This window comes from Anolis carolinensis, unplaced genomic scaffold, assembly GCF_035594765.1.
Source record: "Anolis carolinensis isolate JA03-04 unplaced genomic scaffold, rAnoCar3.1.pri scaffold_9, whole genome shotgun sequence".
NCBI lineage: Eukaryota > Metazoa > Chordata > Lepidosauria > Squamata > Dactyloidae > Anolis > Anolis carolinensis.
Window position 1 is genome coordinate 3,039,817 of NW_026943820.1, and position 22,698 is coordinate 3,062,514.

The following is a 22,698-nucleotide window of genomic DNA, read 5'->3' on the forward strand; positions in this document are numbered from 1 at the left end:
TGCCTTGGGACTTTTGGATCACTCTTACACCTTGAACCACGTGGGCTACTGAATGCGTATAGACTTTGACGTTTTTTTATTATTTTTGCCGATGGGCTTTTTTACAACCTTTAATACACTGCTTTGCTGATTTAACTTGGACTGGAGTGTGGTGGTTAAGTTCAGGGGTGTTTCCTGGCCGGGAGTGCAACACCTCCTTCCTTCTCAACTCCCATCTCCTTTTCCTTAATTATTCCAGGAAGGGTTTTGTTGTACTTGCCCAATTGTACTTGCCCATCCCCTTGCATGGCTCACTTATTAAGCATCTGGAAAGACCGTGGAAACGGAGAACCACGATCCCAGCATGTCAGTAACCTTGGAATGTGGGAAGTCGGAGCTGGAAAGTTGTGTTGGTTTTCCTGGCGCACCTTCTGCGGTTGTCGCCATGGTCAGTGTAACCTCTGAGTAGAATGGCACGAACCTAGTTTTTTGTTGCTCCCAAACCGAACAGCTTCTGCAGGTTCTCGGTGCCACTCCAGAAAGCTGGATCCGCACAATTTTGGAAGTGTTTGTGCGGACAGGCTTTTTTTCTTTTTTACTCCTACCGTTCGTGGAGTTTCCACTTTCAGGACCGGCTGAGAATCCCAGGACCTGGATTCCCGTCCAAAGTAATCTCGGTGCCTGCCAGTTGGTGTTATTTATAATGCTCAAAGTGTCCCGGGTTCTTTCAAAGGCATCACGGAGAGAGGAATAGATCATTTTCATGGGATTAGGGTTTGCAAAGCGGGGAATGTGCCTCCTTTGCCCGGATCGCAGGCCGAAATTTACTGGAAATGGGAGGCGGATGGGGAGAACGGGGAGGCTAAGGAACGTACAACGTTAAAGGCTAAATCCGACCACAAAACCTCAATGGAGAGGCAGAAAGATCTGACTCAACGCTTTGATTCGTCACCTGATTGTATTTGGTTTGCATTTGGTGTTTCATCAGAGCTTGGGTTGGTTTGCTCATCTTGCCACCTTAAGTCTTTGTTCTTATAGCTCAAGACCATAGATTTGCCACTGACGTCAGGTAGGATTTGCAATGTGATGCATACATGTGTGTTTATAAGCAGCCAAGAGACCCCAAAGGCACCAGGTCCTGGAAGCTAAGCAGGGTCGGCCCTGGTCAGGACTTGGATGGGAGACCACCAATGGATATTGGCTGCTGTAGGATTTATTTCAAAGCCACCTTGCCTAAGAAACTCAATGGATTTCATGAAGGTTGTCGTAAGTCGATGGGCAAGTTGAAGGCACATACACACATGGCTTGAGATTGGAAGCTAAGCAGGGTCAGCCATGGCTAGTACTTGGATGGGAGACCATATTCACAAGGTCGGCCGTGACATCTACAGGGCCAGAGGGACCCCAAAAGCACCATGGTTGATCTTTGATGCTAAGGAGGGTCAGCCATGGCTAGTACTTGGATGGGAGACCATATTCACAAGATCGGCCGTGGCATCTACAGGGCCAGAGGGACCCCAAAAGCACCATGGTTGATCTTGGATGCTAAGGAGGGTCAGCCATGGCTAGTATTTGGATGGGATTCCATATTATTGGGGTCGACAAGTGACCTCGAGACGGTATCTTCCAGGCTAGGAGACCCTAAAAGCACTATAGTTGATATAAGAAGCTAAGCAGGGTCAACCATGGCTAGTACTTGGATGGGAGACCATCAATGAAAACCTCTGGGTATTCCTTGCCAAAGAAAACTTTATGGAAATTATGGGATCACCATACCTCAATATAACATATTTAAACAGAATTGTATAGCATTGGGATCAGGGTAACATGGATCTGGAAAATGGTTGCAAGGATCGCAACTTGCTTCTATTTTGGGGGTTAAAAGCTCTTCTTTGACTTTGTGGTTTTCATAACAAACAAACCCAAAAAACGCTCTGCATCTTTGTTTTGCATTTCTCAAAATTCTTCTCCATTAAAACCGGATTATTATCGAGGAAAGAAACCGAAACGTTTCCAGAAATGGTCCTGAGTCTTCACTCATCTCTTGCCAGTTGGCACCCAAAGAGGCTGCTGTAAAATATATATATTTTTTGGGGGGGAGGAGGTGCATATTCGACGTATATTTCTCTCTCTCTTTGGCGTTGGCTGCAATGAGTTTGCAACTCTCCTCCTTCGATAAGTCGGGCTGATGTTTTGTCTCCTTCCCAGATACGTTTTTGTCCCGCTGCCCTCGCTTTCATCTCTGTACCAGAGAGAAGAAATGCTCGCAAAAGGCACACAAAGCTCCCAACGTGGTATTAATAGTCTGCGTATTCTTCTTCCCTTTCTTTCCTTCTCCCGTCTTTTTTCATTTCCTGTGGTTTTGCTCCAGATGTGTCCAGAAGTGAAGTGTCAGCTGAATTAAATTGCAAAAAAAGGGCCTGGTTTCACAATAGTTAGTTTGGGAAATCCCTTACAAAATTAGGAATGAGTTGGAAAATACTTGCGTGTGTCTATCCATTTTCTCTCTCTTCCACCTTCCATCCGTCTTTCCCATTATTATTATTATTATTATTATTATTATTATTATTATTATTATTATTATTATTATTATAAACACAGCAAGATCAGTCCACAGCAGACACTTTGCTGGCTGTTGTATTGGATCACACGTTTCACAATTCCTATTATTATTATTATTATTATTATTATTATTATTATTATTATTATCATCATCATCATCATCATCATCATCATCATCTTTTTGTGATATGAAAAGTATATTATTATTATGTGTTGTCGAAGGCTTTCATGGCCGGGATCACAGGGTTGTTGTATGTCTTTCGGGCTGTGTGGCCATGTTCCAGAAGCATTCTCTCCTGACGTTTCGCCCACATCTATGGCAGGCATCCTCAGAGGTTGTGAGGTATGGAGAAAACCTCTTTGCTTAGTTTTCTCCATACCTCACAACCTCTGAGGATGCCTGCCATAGATGTGGGCGAAACGTCAGGAGAGAATGCTTCTGGAACATGGCCACACAGCCCGAAAGACATACAACAACCATATTATTATTATTATTATTATTATTATTATTATTATTAGAAACACAACAAGATGAGTCCATATCAGACACTCTGCTGGCTGTTGTATTGGATCACACGTTGGACAATTCCTATTATTATTATTATCATCATCATCATCATCATCATCATCATCATCTTTTTGTGATATGAAAAGTATATTATTATTATTATTATCATCATCATCATCTTTTTGTGATATGAAAAGTATATTATTATTATTATTATTATTATTATTATTATTATTATTATTATTTGAAACACAACAAGATGAGTCCACAGCAGACACTCTGCTGGCTGTTGTATTGGATCACACATCGGACACTTCCTATTATTATTATTATTATTATTATTATTATTATTATTATCATCACCATCATCATCATCATCATCATCATCATCATCATCATCTTTTTATGATATGAAAAGTATATCATCATCATCATCATCATCATCATGTTTTTGTGATATGAAAAATATATTATTATTATTATTATTATTATTATTATTATTATTATTATTACAACAAGATGAGTCAACATCAGACACTGCTGGCTGTTGTATTGGATCACACATCGGACACTTCCTATTATTATTATTATTATCATCATCATCATCATCACCATCATCAACATCTTTTTGTGATATGAAAAGTATATTATTATTATTATTATTATTATTAGAAACACAACAAGATGAGTCCACAGCAGACACTCTGCTGGCTGTTGTATTGGATCACACGTCGGACACCTCCCATTATTATTATTATTATTATTATTATTATTATTATTATTATTATCATCATCATCATCATCATCATCATCATAATCTTTTTGTGATATGAAAAGTATATTATTATTATTATTATTATTATGATTATTATTATTATTATTAGAAACACAACAAGATGAGTCAACATCAGACACTCTGCTGGCTGTTGTATTGGATCACACGTCGGACACCTCCCATTATTATTATTATTATTATTATTATTATTATTATTATCATCATCATCATCATCATTATCATCTTTTTGTGATATGAAAAGTATATTATTATTATTATTATTATTATTATTATTATTATTATTATTATTATTAGAAACACAACAAGATGAGTCAACATCAGACACTCTGCTGGCTGTTGTATTGGATCAGACATCGGACACTTCCTATTATTATTATTATTATCATCATCATCATCATCATCATCATCATCATCATCTTTTTGTGATATGAAAAGTATATTATTATGAATCCACAGCAGACACTCTGCTGGCTGTTGTATTAGATCACACGTCGGACACTTCCTATTATTATTATTATCATCATCATCATTATTATCATCATCTTGTGTAGTTTATTAGGAAATAGAATATAAATAGTTCTTAAAAAGCAAAAGTAAAGATCCAAAAGATAGTTGCAAAAGCAAGGCTATAAAGAATAATCCAAGAAAACATAACGCATAAAACACGGTTCTATGAAGGCTTGAAAAAGTCCCCTAACTTGAATACACAAGGCTGCAAGGTAATCTAGGAAAGCAAGAGCTAGGTTCTACACTCCAAAACGAGACGTTGCTTTTGACAAAGATTTCTCTCTCAGCACACCCTTTAATATTCTCTGCACAGCATGAATGCATTTCTTTGGCCTCTGACCTCTTTCTTGTTTGCTATTCTAACACTCCTGCGCCGAAACTCTAAATGGCCAGCTCGATCCAGAGATTCTGTTTCATCAAGACCAGAAAGCTCATTAGCAGCAGCCTCCGTCTGCACATTATCTAATCAGGAGCTTTGGTATCATCTCCAGTATCAGCAACACCATTTCCTGCTGTGGGAATATCTCCCTGCTCCTCATCTCTCATAGCAGGGACACCCATAATTCCCATCAGAGTCATCTTGAACCTGAATCCCAGAATCCCCATCAAAGTCACCCTGAGACTCCAGCTGAGTCACAACACTTCCCTTCTTGTGGGCTGTTGCTTTTCTCCAGAAAGTTCTGAGGAGAGAAGAAAGCTCAAAGTAAACAAATTAGGCCATTGGTATCACTTGTGCCAAAGTAGGTGTGGAAGGTGAGGAAGACCCTCAGCAATTGGTCAAGTTTAGATAAGCGAGGATATATATTCTTTGTTTGCTGCGACATGCTTCGCAGCGGCCATTTGCATGGTGCAGACCTTTGCGAGTGTGTATGGCTGTTTTCATAGCTATGACAACAATAAAAGGCTTGTTTTCTCTCTTTTTTCTTCTCTTCGAATGTGCTGAACCAACTCAGGGACAAGTCTCCTAAAATGGGATTGGGATGCAATGGGAATTTTGCACAGTTGATTCTGCTGCTTGCAATTACACTATGTAACAAAATTTGAGGGGGAAAAATATGGTCTGAAAGTATTATTTCCTGTGTAACTGTGTAGCCTTTACATCATCTATATATATAAAAGAGTGATGGAATCCCGGCGACCAACAAAACAACAAAACTAAACACCCCACAACCTCGAAAATTGACAGCACAACCCCTCATCCATGCCTCTAGGTTGATACAACAAAAAGAAAAGAAAAATAAAGTCCTAATTAGAGGGAGAGGAATAATTGTTTTTATCCAATTGCTGCCAGTTAGAAGGTTAAGCTCTGTTCACTTGGTCCCCTAGCAACCCACTCAGCCCAGGGGACCCTTTACCTTAACTACCACCAATTCCTCAATACTTTATTTCCCATACCACTATACTTCACCACAGCAACGCGTGGCCGGGCACAGCTAGTGTGTTATAAGAAGTCTTTAGACTTCTCTTCCGTGTTGTTTCAGATTAGGATTTTTGCATCGTCGATTCCGCCGCTTGCAACGAAAGAGGGTCTTTGGCTCGTTTTGCAATTTTGCTTTTCTCTTCTGACAAACACAAGGAGGAGAAAAAGGTTGTTGACGTTTCAATATATATCATTGCTGCGATCCTACGCATTTCTGTGAACTTGTGTCCTCAGAAATGTGGATGAACCTGGGGGAAAAATGGAGAAAAAAAGGCTGTAAATCAGAAGCCGCCAAGTTTGCAACGCACAGCGGGTTACCTGGCCCTGGGCTGCCAATTCCCAGCTATAAAAACACCAAACGTTTGCTCCGTTCACACAAAACGCACAGATGGATGGATGGATCGCGGCTGCCAATGGGAGAAAAATATGAACAAAAATATATATTAAAATTGGAAGAGAAGAACTGGACACCTTGTCCTGCAAAAAAGGGAGGAAGAAATAAGACAACTTTTTGCAACTTTGGCAAAAACAGGTCGAGAGGATGGATGGGAAGCGCATTAAGAGATCCCTTCCTTGGCCCGGATGGATGTTATTGTGCTCGCTGACTCCTCTGGCACAGCCTCGGTGCCATAACTCAAAGTGAAGTTAATGGGAACCCGAATCTGGATTGAGCATGAAATGGCGCTTCCACCGATTTCCACTTTGTGCCGAAGACGGGACTGGGAACGCGGAAGGTTTGTGGCTCCGAGGAAGGAAATTCAGGACCAGATGGAACCGGCTCCCCACCGCTCCAAAAGCCATGACACGCTTCGGTGACCCGTCCGCGTTGACGTCCAAACTGGCTTCAGATGCCGAATTTTACGCCGTGTGTAAAGTTTACGGTTTCCCCAATGGAGACAGGGGAAGAGCATAACTCATGTCGGCGGATATTCGGAAAAGACAAAAGTTTGGATGGCGTAAACTCAAGATTATGGGCCAACTTGGGCCAACTTCGGCCCTCCAGGTGTTTTGGACTTCGACTCCCACAATTCCTAACCGCCGGTAGGATTCACAGACCCTCATTTCGTCTTGTCCTTCCAAACAATCCAAGTCATCAGATAGTCACATACAATATAGGCAGATACTCAGACTGAGTCACACAGGAGAGAGAAAGAGGGATTCTTTCATCTTCCTTTTATAACAGGCATTGAGCAAACTTGGGCCCTCCAATAATAATAATAATAATAATAATAATAATAATAATAATAATAATAATAATAATAATAATAATAATTGCACAGACAGACTACAAACAGAGGCACAACTATGTGGCCCAAATGATTCATTGGAACTTATGCCTCAAGTACCACCTCCCAGCAGAAAAGAACTGGTGGGATCACAAACCTGCAAAAGTCTTGGAAAATGAGCACGCAAAGATACTGCGGGACTTCCGAATCCAGACTGACAAAGTTCTGGAACACAACACACCAGACATCACAGTTGTGGAAAAGAAAAAGGTTTGGATCATTGATGTCGCCATCCCAGGTGACAGTCGCATTGACGAAAAACAACAGGAAAAACTCAGCCGCTATCAGGACCTCAAGATTGAACTCCAAAGACTCTGGCAGAAACCAGTACAGGTGGTCCCGGTGGTGATGGGCACACTGGGTGCCGTGCCAAAAGATCTCAGCCGGCATTTGGAAACAATAGACATTGACAAAATCACGATCTGCCAACTGCAAAAGGCCACCCGACTGGGATCTGTGCGCATCATCCGAAAATACATCACACAGTCCTAGACACTTGGGAAGTGTTCGACTTACGATTTTGTGATACGAAATCCAGCATCTCTATCTTGTTTGCTGTGTCATAATATAATAATAATAATAATAATAATAATAATAATAATAATAATAATAATTTCATTTCTACCCGTCTCTCCTCATGACTCGAGGCTGGTTATAGCATAATTCATGACTTTAACTGCTATGGTCCAATGCTATGGAACCCTGGGAGTTGTAGCTTTACAAGGCTCCCCAGCTCTCCTTGGTAAAGAAGCCTAAGGACATTGCAAAACTACAACTCCCATTGCTTTCTATAGCTTTTTCATTTAATGTGGCGTTAAACTGTGTGGATGCATCCTTACTGTTTGGCAAAATTCACATGTGATTTGGGGCAGAGAGGGAGCATTTTCTGCACAGAAATATAATTTTCTGCTCTTTTTGTGTGTGTGTGTGCAGAAAATTCCCTCTGCAACAAACGCATGCAAATATTGAGACGGACCTAAAGTCTGAAGATTTTCCAAGCTTTTCAATTATTTTTTTGGACTATCTGGGAGATATTCGTTCTCTCCTTCCATGCTTTTTAAAAAAAAATCATGTCAGAAGCGAATTGAGAACACTGCAAGTGGCTTCTGGTGTGAGAAAATTGGCCGTCTGCAAAGACGTTGCCTAAGGGACGCCCGGGTGTGTTGCAATCCTGCAGGAGGGTTCTCTCATGTCCCTGCAAGGGAAGCTAGAGCTAACAGATGGGAGCTCACCCCATCTTGCAGATTCGAACCACCAATCTTCAAGTCAGCAGTTCAGACGGCAAAAGGGTTTAATCTGTAGCGCCATTGTGGCTCCCACTTCCATGCTGAGTTTGGTGAGTTTGAAACCTCTGCGGGGAGATTCGAACTCGGGCCTCTCCTGCTGACATCCAGCCCTTCAACCACAAGACCCACCGAGGTAAACGTTGGCCGACCACCGCTGATGACCGATGGCCGGACCTTCGATGTGATCCAGCGAAGACATTCCTTCGTTATTACTTTTTTTTGGGGTTGGAAAAACCTTCACGATGATGAGCGACTTCTCCTACATTGCAAATTCTTCCCTTTCTCTTCTTGTAAAACATCAAGATGGGGTTTTGGCATGCCAACCCTTTTTTGTTTTGGGTCTGAGGATAATCTCTTTTGGACCTTTGTCTCTTTTCCGCAAGAGCTCTCAGCACCTCTCGCTCGAGGGAGGAATGGCGTCATGCTTGCCTCGCAAATCTGGAAACGTTTGTCCGATCCGTCCTGGAGCCAGATGATGTTTGCAGGTGCCAAGGACATGTTCAATAACTTGGATCCTTGGGTGCATCTACACCAGGCATGGGCAACCTTCGGCCCTCCAGGTGTTTTGGACTTCAGCTCCCACAATTCCTAACAGCCTTGGCAAACTCTGCATTGAAACCCTGGGAAGGAAGAGAAGGAACGCATTCGCGATATGGATTGAGATGACCATCAAGGCATCAGAAAAAGTTCTGGTCTTGAAAGGAGAACCTTGAAGGAACCAGAGAAGATTCATAGAATCACAGAGTTTGAGGAGACCACATGGGACATCTAGTAGCTTGGAGAACTCTGCATTGAAACTCTGGGAAGGAAGAGAAGGAACGCATTTGAGATATGCATGGAGATGACCCTCAAGGCATCAGAAGAAGTCCTGGTCTTGAAAGGAGAACCCTGAAGGAACCAGACAAGATTCATAGACTCACAGAGTTCGAGGAGACCACCTGGGCCATCTAGTAATTTGGAGAACTCTGCATTGAAACTCTGGGAGGGAGGAGAAGGAACACATTCAAGATATGGATGGAGACAACCCTCAATGCATCAGAAGAAGTCCTGGTCTTGAAAGGAGAACCTTGAAGGAACCAGACAAGATTAATAGAATCACAGTTTGAGGAGACCTCATGGGCCATCTAGTAACTTGGAGAACTCTGCATTGAAACTCTGGGAAGCAAGAGAAGGAACGCATTCGAGATATGGATGGAGATGACCCTCAAGGCATCAGAAGAAGTTCTGGGCTTGAAAGGAAAATCCTGAAGGAACCAGACAAGATTCATAGAATCGCAGAGTTTGAGGAGACCACATGGGCCATCTAGTAGCTTGGAGAACTCTGCATTGAAACTCTGGGAAGGAAGAGAAGGAATGTATTCGAGATATGGATGGAGACGACCTTCAAGGCATCAGAAGAAGTCCTGGTTTTGAAAGGAGAACCTTGAAGGAACCAGACAAGATTCATAGAATCACAGACTTGGAGGAGACCACATGGGCCATCTAGTAACTTGGAGAACTCTGCATTGAAACTCTGGGAAGGAAGCGAAGGAATGCATTCGAAATATGGATGGAGACGATTTTCAAGGCATCAGAAGAAGTTCTGGCCTTGAAAGGAGAATCCTGAAGGAACCAGAGAAGATTCATAGAATCACAGAGTTTGAGGAGACCACATGGGCCATCTAGTAACTTGACGAACTCTGCATTGAAACTCTGGGAAGGAAGAGAAGGAATGCATTCGAGATATGGATGAAGAGGACCCTCAAGGCATCAGAAGAAGTTCTGGGCTTGAAAGGAGAATCCTGAAGGAACCAGACAAGATTCATAGACTCACAGAGTTCAAGGAGACCACATGGGCCATCTAATAACTTGGAGAACTCTTCATTGAAACTCTGGGAAGAGAAGGAACGCATTCGAGATATGGATGGAGATGACCATCAAGGCATCGGAAGAAGTTATGGGCTTGAAAGGAGAACCTTGAAGGAACCAGACAAGATTAATAGACTCACAGAGCTGGAGGAGACCACATGGGCCATCTAGTAGCTTGGATGGAGATGACCTTCAAGGCATCAGAAGAAGTTGTAGGCTTGAAAGGAGAACCCTGAAGGAACCAGACAAGATTCATAGACTCTCAGAGTTCAAGGACACCACATGGGCCATCTAGTCCAACCCTCTGCTGTGCAGGAAAAGCACAATCAAAGCACCCTGGATAGATAGCCATCCAGCCTCTGTTTATAAGTGGTCCATGGCATTGTAGTCCCCGTTTCTATATATGGTTGCAAAAGGTGAAGGAAACCCAAGTAAGATGTGATGCTGGAGAAGATACCATGGATGGCTCAAATAGATGGGTCCAAGAGCAAGTTGAACTTGGACTCTTCCTAGAAGTCATGATAATAAAGTCGTCGTATTTTGGACATATGGTGAGAAGACAAGACTCATTGGAAACAATGATAATCCTTGGAAAGGTTGAAGGTAGAAAGTAGTAAGGAGAGAGGAAGATGGCATTCCAGATGGATGGATGGATCCCACCAAGGAAGGCATATCTGCCCCAACTTTGAGTATTTAGAGATGTTTCTTCCATAGTAGTCACCATAAATGGAAGCCAACTTGGAGACACCGGACAATAGCGATCCACACCCTTACAGGACTTCGGAGCCGTTGTGTTATTGCAACAATCAATCTTATCTGTATAGTTGAGTCAAAACTAGATGAGAAATCAATCATCAGCCTTTCCAAAGTCAACAAAAGGGCTTGCCGATCGCATGAAACCATCATCGTATATCTATTACTTTTTCTCATTTGCTCAGCAAGGCCCAACTTGCTTTTAAAAAAAATCTGCACAAAATTGTTTAATTTCTCCTCCTCTGCGACATGAAAGATTCCTGCCGACTTGACAAATGAGTCACAATCACCCCGTTTGTTCATTAATTTGCAGTTTCAGCAACATTTGCTCGAATGGAAGGGGGTTTTCCACCCGGGTCCATCTTTCATGTTTGGCTTGAATTTTTCCGGGATTTGGAGGGAGAAACGGAGATTTAAAGTGACAGTCACATTGGCAAATTATCATTCGTGGATGAGATTATTTGAAGATTTCTGCATTTGCCACCAAGGCAACTGAAATAATAATAATTTTTCTGTAGACATATCTAGGTCCTTCTGTGCAATTCCATGTCAACTTCTGCCTGAATTTACCCAAACCAGCAATATCTACAGTAGCAGTAATGCAATGCAATGCAAAGCAAAGCAATGCAATGCAATGTAACACAACAGAATGCAAGTCAACGCAATTAAAATCAATGCAATGCAAATCAATGCAATGCAGATCAATGCAATGCAAATCAGTATAATGCAATGCCTCCAACACAAATGAAATAATAATATTTTTTCTTTAGGCATATCTAGGTGCAATTCCATGGTCACCTTCTGCCTGAATTTACCCAAACCAGCAATATCTACAGTAGCAGTAATGCAAGTCAATACAATGCAAGCCAATGCAATGCAAATCAATGCAATGCAACACAACACAACACAATGCAAGTCAACACAATGCGAATCATTGCAATGCAAATCAGTGTAATGCAACGCAAGTCAATGCAATGTAAGTCAATGCAATCCAATGCGAATCAATGCAATGCAATGCAAGTCAATGCTAATGCAATGCAAGTCAATACAATGCGAGCCAATGCAATGCAAATCAATGCAATGCAACACAATGCAAGTCAACGTAATGCAAATCATTGCAATGCAAGTCAATGTAATGCAATAGAAGTCAATGCTAATGCAATTCAATGCAAGTCAATACAATGCAAGCCAATGCAATGCAAATCAATGCAATGCAAATCAATGCAATGCAACACAACACAATGCAAGTCAACACAATGCAAATCATTGCAGTGCAAATCAATGTAATGCAATGGAAGTCAATGAAATGCAAATCAATGCAATGCAAATCAATGTAATGCAATGCAAGTCAATACAATGCAAGCCAATGCAATGCAAATCAATGCAATGCAGCACAAATCAATATAATGCAATGCAAGTCAATGCAATGCAAACCAATGCAATGCAATGCAGAGTGAATATGCCATGCATCCTTTTGAGTCCTCCTTGGAACACATTCCTGCTGCCTTTTGGAGCTGTCCAGGGTCTGGCACAATTTCCATTGGTCTGTATGTTTTTCTCCTCTTTTCCTGCTACCTTTCCCCACCTTGCTCTTTCTCTAGGGGTGCATCCATACTGTGGAATTAATGCAGTTTAACACCACTTTAACTGCTATAACTTAATGCCATGGAAATCCTGGGAGGTGCAGTTTTAGAAGCTCTTTTGCCTTCTCTGCCCAAACAACAAGTCTTATGATTCCATTGCACTGAGCCAGGACAGTTGAAAGTGGTTTCGAATTGCATTACTTCCACTGTGTAGATGCACCCTGAGCCCACATCTTGCTGAGATGTGGGATTTTCCTTCTGGCCGCTCTTCTTTCTGGCCCTGCTTTGCAAACAGCATTATGCAACCTGCCATGTTTATGGAAGAGGCCATTCGGTAACATGGAGTGACTAATGAGATTAGGAATTTTGGCGCCCTGCTTCCTTGTTGTTATTTTATTTCTATTCTCCTTTGGAACGCTTTGTCGCAAAAGCCATCCAAGAAGGGAAAGGGAGAAAGTGAAAACAAAGCAGCAGCAACCGAAGCAACGCCCCGAGCTTTGCAGAGTTGCTGCTGCTTACAGTGGTAGATCTCCACTGTAGAATTAATGCAGTTCAGCCCCACTTTAAGGGTTTGGGGAGGCCACAGAACAGGCATGGGCCAACTTGGGCCCTCCAGGTGTTTTGGATTTCAATTTCCATCATTCCTAATAGCCGGTAGGATTCGCAGACCCGCAATTTGTCTTGTACTTGCAAACAATCCGAGTCACAAGATAGTCATACTCAGACTGAGTCACACAGGAGAGAGAAAGAGGGATTGTTTCATCCGCCTTATATAGCAGGCACGGGCCAACTTGGGCCCTCCAGGTGTTTTGGACTTCAACTCCCACCATTCCTAACAGCCTACCGGCTGTTAGGAATGGTGGGAGTTGAAGTCCAAAACACCTGGAGGGCCCAAGTTGGCCCGTGCCTGCAATAGAAGATGCTTGCCTCGGACCTCTTCCTTTTTGCTTCTCGCCTTTCTTCTTTCCCTTCTTCGCCTTCCTCTTTTTCATGGGTGTGCTTCAGAACCATAAAAGCATGATGGATGGCCATGCTCTGCAAGCTGCTGAGATATTTATGGATCTGCTGGGATCCTGAGCCTGCCAACGAACAGGCAAACCTGTAGCCAAGGGGCGGTTTTGTTAGGGAATCCTCTTCTTCTTCAGAAGAAGGGGAGCAGGAAAGTGTTCATGAATCTGAGGGTGAGTTGGAATCTGAGGAAGAGGAAGGGGAGCAGGAAAGTGTTCATGAATCTGAGGGTGAGTTGGAATCTGAGGAGGAGACTTTGCAAGTACCCTCATTCCAGGAAAGGCGAAAGAAACAGAGCAGAGGTGTCGTTCAGCTAGAATCGCTGCCAGAAATGCAGCTGAGTAATTAGGAACTGCCCTCGCAGCTGTGAGGGGACTCAGGGCTATAAAGCAGAAGCAGGTGCAGACAGCTCTTGCTGGTAACAAACTGACTCTAAAGCCTAAGCCTTTGCTCCCCTTGTGCCTGCTTCAAGACTGCATCTGGGAAACTGCTCCTAAGGATTGTTGTATGTTTTCCGGGCTGTATGGCCATGTTCCTAAGGATTTATTGCTGTTTCTTTGTCTGAAGTAAGACTGCTATTTGATTTGGGACTGTATCAGAGACTAAGAACTGCATTTGCCCTAAGACTTCCTGGCTTCCTTTTGCATTATTCCACGGAGTGTGCTGTACTTTATGTTTTGCTGAAGTAAAGCAGTTTTCATTTACTTACTATAGTGTCTTAAGGCTGTTCTTGAAAGACAAAAAATAGAAAAAATAATAGTAGTAAAGTGAACAAAAAAAAGTTTGTTGACTTCCATCTAACTTTAACTGGCTTTTCATAGATTTTTGTATATATATGTATATAAGTTCGCAAAAATTGGTAAATCACCGCATCCCCTTCGTCCTCATCAGTCTCTAAGATTGTATCTGATTCAGCAGATAGGGTCAAATTTCATTTGCTTTAAATAGTCCTTTACCAGGTCCCAGTTGGTTTCTTTCTTTGGTAAACCTTGACTTGGGGATAGCCAATATGTAAGTTTATCCAAGTTCATCACCTCCATGACTTTGTTTAACCATTCCTCTGTAACGCTCCTAAGCAGTGCGAACACTGGGAACCAACACGGAGGCCAATAAACAATCTAATATCTTTATTAAAGCAATAAAAGTTTCAAACAAAAATAAGCAGAATAGATAGTCAAACAGTTGACCTTTTAGGAAAGATCAAAATTAGTCCAAAAAATGAAAGTCTTATGTTCAGTATTAGAGTCCAAAGTCCAATAACCGAAACACACTCAAACTTAATGGAAGTTTGAGTGGGGAAAGGAGCAAAGTTTCTCAGGAAAGTACTTGAAATAATAGTCCAGAGCAAGGTTTCAAGGCAAGGCTAAGGTTGTTCGTGGTGGATCTGAAACGCAGTCCAAACTTGGCAAGGGACGAGGCACAACGCCCGGTCTACTCGAGAGTAAGCCCGCCAGCAGGCCGCTTGGAAGCTCAGGATCAAAAGACGATGTATTCTTCAGTCAGAAGTTCAGTTACACCGCAATAGAGATTCTCGGCACAGAACTTTTATTGAAGTCCAAGAGCTTCCCCAAGCAGGTGCTTGACTCCCCAAATCTTCCCAAGAGAAACGAGCTGCTAACAACGAGGCGCCAGATACCTGCCTCCCTAATTCTTCCCAAGAGAACTGGCTTAGCCACAATCGCCTCGCTCTGCTAATCTCACACTTCTCCTTAAACTTTGTCTTCGAGAGCGATCTGTTTGGAAAGTAGCCCTTCTATCAAACTCTAAACTCTCCGGAGATCCGGGAAGAGCCGGCAACATCTCAAGGGCATTCCTAATTGGCTCTGGCACGGCAATGTCAACAAGAGACATCTGGAAAGGGATTGAATCTTGCTGAGGTGGCAAAAAACCCAAATCCTCTTCAGTTTGATCAGCAATGGCTGCGGGATCAGGGGCCAAAGGTGCCTGAGACATCACATCCTCCTTATTTAATTCCAAGGGTCGTTCTTTAGCAACAGTGGAAAAGTCAATTTCTCTTGGGAATCAGCCTTCAACTGATGGGGAGTTTTCCCGTGATATCAGATTCGGTCTCCACACAGAAGGAGTGAAGGATAGATTAATTAGGCATTCAGACAGTGAGAAGTCCTTGAAATCAAGGTGTGTGAGGCACGATCTCATGGCTTCTTGGTCGGGCTTGGGTTTCAATTAAGTGGTGTCTCTCAGAGCAAACAACGTTGCCAAAAGGTTCAGGCTCCTGTCTCAGCTCTCAGGTTCATGATTCAAGTTGCCTATGTTTGCCTATGTTCCTGGAAGAGTTTTGCCTTGGGAAAAGTTCCTGCTCTTATTCTTACGGATTCATTCCTGGGATTTTGATGTCCTTGATCTTAACAATAGGATCCAGGCATTTCGCTAAATTTAATTCCATCACCAAACAGTCAAACACTTCCTTCTGTGGTTGCGTCAATTCCAGGGCGAATATATATCCCTTCCAGGTCTCTCTCTTTTTTCTGCCTGGTGCATTAATATCAGGAACTTCTGCAGCTAATTTTAACTTTTAGGTCCAATCAAAGGTAGACACAACAACGAGGAGATTTCCCTTGAAGCGTGAAAGAGGCAGGCAACAATTAGAGGATCCAAAGGAAGCATTTTTGCATCCTGGTTTATATTCAGGGGCAGGAGGAATATTGAATCGCAGAAGGCTAAGACGGTCAGAGAAAGATAATAAACAGAGATTTCCTACTGTGCATTTATTTTCTACTTGCTGTATGGTTCAGGAGGGATGGATAAGAAAATAATAATAATAATAATAATAATAATAATAATAATAATAATAATAACAACAACAACAACAACAACAACAACAACAACAACAACTAGCTGTGCCCAGCCACGCATTGCTGTGGCGTAGTCTGGTGGTATGAAAAATAAAGTAATTCGAAGCAGCCTGGGTTTGTAGCTGCAAGGCTGTGCAGTGCTGTTCTAGCTGGCCAAGTAAGGATTCCCCTGGGCAGGAAGCAGCCAGGCTTTGCAGCTGCAAGGCTGTGCTGTGCTGTTCTAGCTGGCCAAGTAAGGATTCCCCTGGGCAGGAAGCAGCCAGGCTTTGCAGCTGCAAGGCTGTGCTGTGCTGTTCTAGCTAACCAAGAAAGGATTCCCCTGGGCAGGAAGCAGCCAGGCTTTGCAGCTGCAAGGCTGTGCAGTGCTGTTCTAGCTGGCCAAGTAAGGATTCCCCTGGGCAGGAAGCAGCCAGGCTTTGCAGCTGCAAGGCTGTGCTGTGCTGTTCTAGCTGGCCAAGTAAGGATTCCCCTGGGCAGGAAGCAGCCAGGCTTTGCAGCTGCAAGGCTGTGCTGTGCTGTTCTAGCTGGCCAAGTAAGGATTCCCCTGGGCAGGAAGCAGCCAGGCTTTGCAGCTGCAAGGCTGTGCTGTGCTGTTCTAGCTGGCCAAGTAAGGATTCCCCTGGGCAGGAAGCAGCCAGGCTTTGCAGCTGCAAGGCTGTGCTGTGCTGTTCTAGCTAACCAAGTAAGGATTCCCCTGGGCAGGAAGCAGCCAGGCTTTGCAGCTGCAAGGCTGTGCAGTGCTGTTCTAGCTGGCCAAGTAAGGATTCCCCTGGGCAGGAAGCAGCCAGGCTTTGCAGCTGCAAGGCTGTGCTGTGCTGTTCTAGCTAACCAAGTAAGGATTCCCCTGGGCAGGAAGCAGCCAGGCTTTGCAGCTGCAAGGCTGTGCAGTGCTGTTCTAGCTGGCCAAGTAAGGATTCCCCTGGGCAGGAAGCAGCCAGGCTTTGCAGCTGCAAGGCTGTGCTGTGCTGTTCTAGCTAACCAAGTAAGGATTCCCCTGGGCAGGAAGCAGCCAGGCTTTGCAGCTGCAAGGCTGTGCAGTGCTGTTCTAGCTGGCCAAGTAAGGATTCTCTTAGGCAGGAAGCAGCCAGGCTTTGAAGCTTCGCGGGAGAAACTTTCCCGCTCCAAGTCCCTTTGGGGAGATGGGGCGGGGTATAAAAATAAAAGTATTATTGGAAACACTAGCAATGGTCCTCTATGCAGTGGATGTCGGGTATTTTTAGGGCCACAACTCCAGCAACCGAAATACTCATAGAGCTGCAGACGACAATTTTGGAAAAATTATTTTGGGGGAACTGCAACTCCAATTATCCCGCAATGAGCGGAGTTGTAGTTTCCCCAAATAATAATATGTCCCAAGTGGGTTCCTTGGACACCGATGGTTGCTGAACGTTGACACTGAGCAGGCGTCTTGGGGTGTTGATGTGTCAGTCCGACCTTCCATTCCGGTCGGATAAATGAACGACTTCATGTTCCGCAGGGCAACTGTTTGAAAGGGAAAGTGAGTGCGAGAGGGACGTCTCCGTCTTTTGCTCAGACTTGCCTGATTATTGAACACATTTCCGCATGTGCGAAGGTGCAGTGGGGGAGGCGGGAGAGACCCACACCTCGCATTCTTTGGATGCGCTCCAAAGCGGAGATGTACCTCCTTGAAGCCAGGTAGCAATGCAATGCAACTTCGTCCTGTGTTTGCTAAGATATACTCTATGGAGTCATGCGCCATCGAATCTAATGTGCACCACAACTTTCATAACCCTGAATTCGTCGTTCGTTTTTTATTTCAACCCGATACGCCCAAATTTGAATACTGGTGGGGTTGGGATCTATTTTGTCATTTGGGAGTTGTAGTTGCTGGGATTTATAGTTCGCCTTGAACCCCACCAACAATGGAATTGAACCACACTTGTCATGGATACTCAATATGCCCAAATGTGAACACTAGTGGAATTTGGGGAAAATAGACCGTGAGATTTGGGAGTTGTAGTTGCTGGGATGTATAGTTCACCCACAATCAAAGAGCATTTCGAACTCCACCAATGATGGAATTGAACCAAACTTGGCACACAGAACTCCCCACAGGAAACACTGGAAGGGTTTGATAGGCATTGATGTTGAGTTTGGGAGTTGTAGTTCACCTACATCCAGAGAGCACTGTGGACTCAAAGCATAATGGAACTGGACCAAACTTGGCACCGATACTCAATATGCCCAAATGTGAACACTGGTGGAATTTGGGGAAAATAGACCGTGAGATTTGGGAGTTGTAGTTGCTGGGATGTATAGTTCACCCACAATCAAAGAGCATTTCGAACTCCACCAATGATGGAATTGAACCAAACTTGGCACACAGAACTCCCCACAGGAAACACTGGAAGGGTTTGATAGGCATTGATGTTGAGTTTGGGAGTTGTAGTTCACCTACATCCAGAGAGCACTGTGGACTCAAAGCATAATGGAACTGGACCAAACTTGGCACCGATACTCAATATGCCCAAATGTGAACACTGGTGGAATTTGGGGAAAATAGACCGTGAGATTTGGGAGTTGTAGTTGCTGGGATGTATAGTTCACCCACAATCAAAGAGCATTTCGAACTCCACCAATGATGGAATTGAACCAAACTTGGCACACAGAACTCCCCACAGGAAACACTGGAAGGGTTTGATAGGCATTGATGTTGAGTTTGGGAGTTGTAGTTCACCTACATCCAGAGAGCACTGTGGACTCAAACAATGATGGATCTGGACCAAACTTGGCAGCAATACTCAATATGCCCAAATGTGGACAGTGGTGGAGTTTGGGGAAAACAGACCTCGAGATTTGGGAGTTGTAGTTGCTGGGATTTATAGTTCACCTTGAACCCTACCAATGATAGAATTGGGCCAAAATACTGGAGAGATTTGGGAGGAATTGACAGTGATTTAGGGGAGATGTAGTTCACCTACATACGGAGAGCACTGTGAATTAATATGTGTTTTCTGATGCTTTTTGGTGACCCCTATGACACCCCCTCTCAACCCACCCAGGGGTCCCGACCCCCAGGTTGAGAAACACTGCCTATCACATATTTTATAGAGTATTGAGGATTATAACAATTTTAATTGTGAGTCTATTGGTTGTATCTTCTTATGTATTACGTAGAAGGCATGCTCAGGCATTAATTTCTTTTGCAGATGCTCCTGAGCCAAGAAAAATCTGGAATAATAAACCTCTCATTGCAAACCATGGACTCTTCTAAAGGTAAGATTTTAATATATATGCATATATGTGTATGTGTGTATACATATACAATGCTTTAAATTATGCCAGTCTAGCCATTCCTTCCATGTCTCCTAAGGATGCATCTGCACTTGGAATAGTCAATGTGCCAAGGTGAAAACGTTATTATTATTATTATTATTATTATTATTATTATTATTATTATTATTATTATTATTATTGGAATGGCTAATGGACCAATGTGCCAACATCAATATTATGATTATAATTATTGGAATTGTCAATGTGCCAAGGGTGAAAACGCTGATATTATTATTATTATTATTATTATTATTATTATTATTATTATTATTATTTTCATGTCAGGAGCAACCGGAGTTGCTTTATAATTATTGGAATGATCAATGTGCCAAGATGAAAATGCTATTATTATTATTATTATTATTATTATTATTACTATTGGCTAATGGACCAATGTGCCAATGTCAATATTATTAATATTATAATTATTGGAATGCTCAATGTGCCACGGTGAAAACGCTGATATTATTATTATTATTATTATTATTATTATTATTATTATTATTATTATTATTATTTTCATGTCAGGAGCAACCGGAGTTGCTTTATAATTATTGGAATGATCAATGTGCCAAGGTGAAAATGCTATTATTATTATTATTATTATTATTATTATTATTATTATTATTACTATTGGCTAATGGACCAATGTGCCAATGTCAATATTATTAATATTATAATTATTGGAATGCTCAATGTGCCACGGTGAAAACACTGATATTATTATTATTATTATTATTATTATTATTATTATTATTATTGGCTAATGGACCAATGTGCCAATGTCAATATTATTAATATTATAATTATTGGAATGCTCAATGTGCCACGGTGAAAATGCTGATATTATTATTATTATTATTATTATTATTATTATTATTATTATTATTATTGGAATGGTTAATGGACCAATGTGCCAACATCAATATTATGATTATAATTATTTGAAAGGTCAATATGCCAAGGTGAAATTGCTGATATTATTATTATTATTATTATTATTATTATTATTATTATTATTATTGTTATTATTATTGGAGTGGCCATCGTAGCTTAAGCTTCTTCGAGTTGCAAGCTGCATTCGGTGTCGATGTGCCCTTTGTTTTGCAACGCCGCCTTGCAGTGCGCGGCATGCGCATTTCCTTGCCGAAGTGTGAAAATGCTATTTCTGTCCAGACGGTCCAAATCCAAGGCAATTTCTTTCCATCCCCGTCCCATTGCTTTGCAAAGAAGCCAAGGAGCCCCGGGGTTTGTTCTTGAGCCAAAACCGTCTCCAAACTCTGTCTTGTGTATGTGTGTGTGTATATATATATATATATAGAGAGAGAGAGGGTTGCCTGGAAATTTGGTGCTTGCGCATTGCTATTTTTCGGGACCAAATGCCAGCCAGGAAATTCCACGAAACTGAAGATGGGACCCTATACAAACACCCTAACCATCCTCAGATGTCTCTTTTTTAATATCGGAAAACAGAGCCTAATACGCAGCACATGGGCCTTGTAAATAATGAGATTATTAGCGAAAGGCTGCAAAACAAAGACATTTTTTGGGCGCATGAATCCAACGCACACTCATTGGCAACAACACTGGCGCTCCACATTGTTCCCTAAGTGCATCCACACTGTTGACTTAAACACCTTTTTATTCCACTTTTAATGCGAGACCTAGAGATGTTAGGGCCATTATTCTTTTTATTTTTTATCATGTCAGAAGTGACTTGAAAACATACTGCAAGTCGCTTCTGGTGGGAGAGAATCGGCTGTCTACAAAGACGTTGCCCAGGAGACATTGCCTGGATGTGTGACCATCCTGCTGGGAGACTTCCCTGCAGAGGAAGCTGGGGCTGACAGATGGGAGCTCACCCCCATCTCACAGATTCGAACCGCCAACCTTCAGTGCCTTATTTACAAACATACAATGGGACACACAATACAAAGGCAAAGGCTTCTCCTTTCATTTCCAGCTTTGGAAATTGTGTTGTGTGTCTCATTGTATGTTTGTAAATAAGGCACTGAATGTTTGCCTTTGACTGCTCTATAGATATTGTAATCTGCTCTGAATCCCTCCAGGGAGAAGGGCAGAATATAAATAATGTATATTATTATTATTATTATTATTATTATTATTATTATTTTATTGTATGACACAGCAAACAAGATAGACATGCTGGATTTCGTATCACAAAACCACAAGTCGAACACTTCCCAAGTGTCTAGGACTGTGTGATGTATTTTCGGATGATGCGTGCAGATCCCAGTCGGGTGGCCTTTTGCAGTTGGCAGATCGTAATTTTGTCAATGTCTATTGTTTCCAAATGCCGGCTGAGATCTTTTGGCATGGCACCCAGTGTGCCCATCACCACCGGGACCACCTGCACTGGTTTCTGCCAGAGTCTTTGCAGTTCAATCTTGAGGTCCTGAAAGCGGCTGAGTTTTTCCTGTTGTTTTTCGTCAATGCGACTGTCACCTGGGATGGCTACGTCAATGATCCAGACCTTTTTCTTTTCCACAACTGTGATGTCTGGTGTGTTGTGTTCCAGAACCTTGTCAGTCTGGATTCAGAAGTCCCACAGTATCTTTGCGTGCTCATTTTCCAATACTTTTGCAGGTTTGTGATCCCACCAGTTCTTTGCTGCTGGGAGGTGGTACTTGAGGCATAAGTTCCAATGGATCATTTGGGCCACATAGTTGTGCCTCTGTTTGTAGTCTGTCTGTGCAATTTTCTTACAGCAGCTGAGGATATGATCCATGGTTTCGTCGGTTTCCTTGCACAGTCTGCATTTTGGGTCATCAGCTGATTTTTCGATCTTGGCCTGAATTGCCTTTGTGCTGATGTCTTGCTCCTGGGCTACAAGGATCAGGCCTTCTGTCTCCTTCTTCAGGGTCCCATTCGTGAGCCAGAGCCAGGTCTTCTCCTTGTCAGCTTTTCCTTCAGTTTTGTCAAGGAACTTCCCATGCAAGGTTTTGTTGTGCCAGCTGTCAGCTCTAGTTTGTAGTGCGGTTTTCTTGTACTGGTTTTTTGTCTGCTGTGCTTTGAAGAGTTTCTGATTTTT

The 22,698-nt window shown here is 42.5% G+C and overlaps 1 protein-coding gene across 1 annotated transcript in view; it reads left to right on the forward strand.

Moving 5' to 3' along the window:
• Nucleotides 1-22,698, forward strand: part of znf469 (zinc finger protein 469) — a 179,138-nt gene that overhangs the window by 24,664 nt on the left and 131,776 nt on the right. The window contains exon 2 of the mRNA XM_062961632.1: nucleotides 19,520-19,586. The gene's annotated coding sequence lies outside the window, so the exon portion shown is untranslated. The remainder of the gene's footprint in view (nucleotides 1-19,519; nucleotides 19,587-22,698) is intronic.